Consider the following 5,315-nt stretch of genomic DNA (forward strand, 5'->3'; position numbering starts at 1 on the left):
GTATACTCCAAAACACTAGAAGAGCACGCAGAACATCTCAGGATTGTACTAGGAGAGCTAAGGAAACACCAATTGTATGCCAAGTTCAGCAAGTGCGAATTTTGGCTAAGACAAGTAGGTTTTCTAGGCCACGTGCTGACTCAAGACGGTATAGCAGTGGACCCAGAGAAAGTCAAGGCCGTACTTGACTGGAAGTCACCAGCCAGCGTAACAGACATACGAAGTTTCTTGGGAATGGCAGGGTATTACCGCAGATTTATTGAAGGATTTTCCACCATATCCAAGCCTATGACACAGTTACTCAAGAAAGATAAGAAGTTTGAATGGACAGAAGCCTGCGAGAAAAGCTTCCAAGAGCTAAAGCGGAAGTTAACAACAGCACCAGTATTAATTGTACCCGATATACACAAGAATTTTGAAGTATTTTGTGACGCATCCAGAAAGGGTCTCGGATGCGTGTTGATGCAAGAAGGCAAGGTTGTCGCCTACGCTTCAAGGCAACTTCGCAAACACGAGGAAAATCATCCCACTCATGATTTAGAAATGGCAGCAGTTATTCATGCACTCAAGGAATGGAGGCATTTTCTACTTGGGAATCGATGTGAGATATATACGGATCACAAAAGCCTCAAATACATTTTTACGCAGCTAGAACTAAATTTACGGCAACGCCGCTGGTTAGAATTGGTAAAGGATTATGATGTTGGTATCCATTACCATCCAGGGAAAGCAAACGTAGTGGCCGATGCCCTGAGTCGGAACCCCAGCTCCGATGGGAACTATCTGCACAGCTTGAGGCCCGAATTCCATCAAGAATTTGTCAAGCTCAACTTGATAATGGTAGCAGAAGGCACCATATCAAACTTGGAAATACAACCACACCTTGTGGAGAAAATTAAAGAGGCTCAGTCCGGTCACCCCAGCATTGAAGGAATTAAAAGGAAGTTGAGTATGGGCAAGGCCTCGGAATTCGTCATAGACAATGAAGGAATATTATGGTACGGAGAAAGGCTATGCGTGCCAAACATAGAAGACCTTAAACAGCAAGTTTTAACTGAAGCACACACCACTCCATATACGATCCACCCTGGAGGAACCAAAATGTATAAGGATATTCAGGAAAGATTTTGGTGGCATGGTATGAAGAGGGACATAGCCGCTTTCATTGCATGTTGCGACTCATGTCAACGCATAAAAGCTGAACATCAGAGACCAGCCGGACTACTGCAACCTAACAAAATACCTGAGTGGAAATGGGATGAAATAGGGATGGATTTTATTGTCGGATTACCTCGGTCACGACACGGGAATGATGCCATATGGGTCATCACTGACAGGTTGACCAAAGTAGCACACTTTATTCCAGTAAAGACAACCTACACCACTCAGAGGCTTGCCAGGATTTATCTTTCCCGCATAGTCTGTCTGCACGGTGTCCCGAAGACTATAATTTCCGACAGAGGCACTCAGTTTGTCTCAAGATTTTGGGAGCAATTACAACAGGCTCTGGGAACCCAACTAGCCTTCAGTACCGCATACCATCCTCAGACTGATGGACAAACAGAACGCGTAAACCAAGTTTTAGAAGACATGCTGAGAGCATGTGTCCTCACCTATGGAACCAGTTGGGAGGACAGCCTGCCATATGCCGAGTTCGCATACAACAACAGTTACCAGGCCAGCCTGCAAATGGCTCCTTTCGAAGCCCTATACGGAAGGAGATGTCGTACCCCGTTAAATTGGTCAGAGACCGGAGATAGCCGCATCTTCGGACCAGATATGCTCAGAGAAGCCGAGGAAAAAAGTCAAGCTAATCAGGGACCGACTTAAGACCGCTCAAAGTCAATAGAAAAGTTATTATGATCAGAAACATCGTAGGGTCAGCTTCGAACCCGGTGAATTCGTATACTTGAGAGTATCCCCGATGAGAGGATTGCAACGGTTTAAGATTAAAGGAAAATTAGCACCAAGATTCATTGGACCATTTTGCATAGTGGCACGAAGAGGCACTGTAGCCTACCAGCTAGACTTACCCGAAGACTTGTCCGACATTCACGACGTGTTCCACGTCTCTCAATTAAGGAAGTGCATAAGCAACCCAGAGAAACAAGTATCTCATGAGAACATTGACATATAGCCAAACCTCACTTATCGAGAACGTCCCATAAGAATATTAGAGGAGTCTGAAAGGAGGACCCGACAGAAAACCATCAAGTTTTTCAAAGTCCAGTGGAGCAATCACACCGACAGTGAAGCAACCTGGGAAAGCGAGGATTTTCTTCGGACAGAGCATCCACACTTATTTAAGGATCAGCTGAAATCTCGGGGACGAGATTTTTCCTAAGGGGGTAGGTGTTGTGACACTCCAAAATTTTTACTTTGGTTTTCAGCAAAAACTTTGTGTTTTTTTTGAAAAGAGGCCATTTAAAATTTTCCAGAAAACCTTCCTCTTAAGAAACTTTCTTTTCTTTGGCAAGGTTTTTATTCTGGCTTCAAACTTTGGTGTTTGACCTTTTGAAACTTCTTCTCTGTTGGTTCTCTCTCAAAATTATTTTTGGGAGTTTAATCTTTTTCTTTTAAAAAGAACTCCAGGAAATTTGGGATTTTCATATCTTGGAACCACCATGACTTGGCATTCTTGCCCATGTGGTAAAACCCCTCCAAAACCTCCCCTACAACTTGTGATCAACCTAAATTCTCTGTCCCAACTAATCCAAACTGGTTTTGGATTTTTATTCCAATTATTTTTCCCTCAATTCAATTCTGAAAATTATTTGGAGCCTGAGAGATTTTCAAAGCAAGTGCCCTATTGCATTTGAGTTTTGACCTCAAACCAATTCTCCTGGATTGTCCTTTGAACCCACAACCCAAAACCATCTTGATCCACTCCTCCTCTTTTCAAATTTTTCAAAATTCAGTCTCTGCAAGTTTGGACCAGATTTGCCAAATTTGGTGAAATTCATATCTACACTCCTCCAAAAATTCCACCAAAATTCAGGCAGCCTATTTGAGCAAGGAGAAGCCACTCCACCAAAAATCAGCTCAAGGAAAAATCACCAGAGGCCAATTTCATTCGGTCGAACACCTGGTGGGCACTGTTACTGTTCATAGTTCAGAAAATTCAGTTTTCAGTGTCATCTTCAGTCCGTCAGTTTCAGTCACGCGGCCACAGTGCCCTTGGCACGTTCCTCGCCGCCTCTTCCTCTTGTCCGAAGCTGCACACGCGTGCGTGGAGCCTTCCTGGCGTCGGTAGCGCGCTGGCTCGCCCTCGCCGGCATCTTCTGCAGCGTCGGGACCTCCCGTGGCGGCCGACAGGAGGCACACCACGGCAGAACGCCGTTCCGCGCCGCCCATCGCTCCCTGGCTCTCCGCGTGGCCTCATGCACGCCAGCGCACGCCCGTAGCACAGCCACCGTGGCCGGCAAGGACGGAACGCGCTCTCCGCCGCCGACGGGCCCGCACCATCACCGTTCCGTCGAGCTCGCCCTTAACACCCAAACCCCGGCCAGTTCAACACCAAAACGGACCCGTTGGACCTCCGTGATGATGCTCGACCCCCTAACCACCCCGACCGAGCACTGCGCCACCGTAATCGCTCGCCGGTGATCCTCGTTCACGGCAACCGCCTCGGACCACCTATATAAAGGGGTCCCGAGCTCACTCTCGTGCACGCAGCACCTCCACTACTCACCAATACCCCGCCAGGCCACTAGGGGGACCTCGAGGAGGTCTCCTCCCCCAGCTCCGGCCGCCTCGCCCCGCCTCGGCCTCCCGCTCGATTCACTTCGGTGAGGCCACCTCCGGCGCCCAAACCTCGTCCGTAGCCCTCTCTTGCACCCAGTAGTCTAACCCCCACCTCAATTTAATCTTTGCAGCCCTCTCCGACGAGCTCCATCCACGCCCGAACCACCGTCCGCCGGAGTTGAGACCGCCGTCGACGTGCTGCTCACCGGCGACCAACACCACCACCCACCGTTGCGGAAGGACACGGTGAGCACATTGGTAACCTCTGATCCCCATGCCTCGCCGTGGATCGCCGCCGGCGACCACAGCAGCTCTCGGGCGCCGACGAGCCTCGTCCCTCCCATTTGAAAATTTAAGCATGACAAGTGGGACCCACTGTCAGCCTCTCTGTCCTTTCAAAACGAAGCGTTATCTGAAAACGCCTTCTGCCAAATGCGTTTTCTCTTCGGGCTGGCGTAATCGCTACCGAAGCGTTTTCTGCTTTTATAAACTAGCCCCTGGAAATCTTCTGTTTCATTACAGATAAGTCCCTGGACAAAAACCCTTATAACTTTTAATCAGAAAAGTATTTTTGATTGATTCTTTTTCTGTTCTCTTTAAAATTTTGTCTAGTTTTTTATCAGATTTATTTGAAAAATATTTGGTTTACCTTCTGTGCACTCCTTGGTATTTACGTTAGCGCATATATTTTCTTTAAAACGTAGATACCGAAGGAGGTGACGGAGCCGCGAACTTCACCGAGCTAGGCTCCGACTACTCTGAACCAGGCAACCATGTTTGAACTTTTGATATGATGAGTGTCTTGGCATGTTTTGCATTTAGTTAGTTTCATGGCATGCCGGTGAGTATACCGATGAACGTTATTTTATGTGATAATGAGGTAAGTGAGTTCGATGATCCATACGAGGATGAATGTGAATATGAATGGCCATGTGTTGGCATGAGGATGGGTACGACGGCAGTGTTGTAGCATGCCAGTCTTACGCCAGACTATGTGACTTCAGTGTCAAACCATATCGGTCCAGTACCTATCATTTCCTTCCTTGTACTACCACATGTTTTCCGCAAGGAATATGGTTTAGTAAGTTCCAAACCGCTTTCATGGTACACACAAAGAGGAGAGGCCGTGATGATGGTTCCATGGCCCTGGATTAAAGCCAGTCATCCGGTCAGGGGGCATGGGTGTTTCCGGTTGGGACCGAGAGGGGGGCACCCCTTAGAGCGCGCGTATATAAATTTGATCCCATGCTATTCGAGATTGTGATCTCCCCGTCTCAAAAGTTTTTCTTGGACGATGACTAGGGTGATTCCTAGCATCGAGAGGTAGGATGGGTGTGTACCGGTTAGCTGTGTTTTCTTCTGAAATACCGTAAACGGAACTAGTCCTTCGTGACTACGGAAATCCGTTGACTGTGGGAAAAATTTTGTACAAACTCTGCAGAGTCATATATTCCTCCAAATCATCTCTTCCATGTCAAGTTTCATTCCTTCTTATCCTAATCAATTGTCAGCTTTGATGACAGAGACTCCGGTGAATCGCATGAGTGCTAAGTCCGGTTAAATGATCACTC

The sequence above is a fragment of the Triticum dicoccoides genome, chromosome 3B (genome assembly GCF_002162155.2).
Source record: "Triticum dicoccoides isolate Atlit2015 ecotype Zavitan chromosome 3B, WEW_v2.0, whole genome shotgun sequence".
Classification (NCBI taxonomy): domain Eukaryota; kingdom Viridiplantae; phylum Streptophyta; class Magnoliopsida; order Poales; family Poaceae; genus Triticum; species Triticum dicoccoides.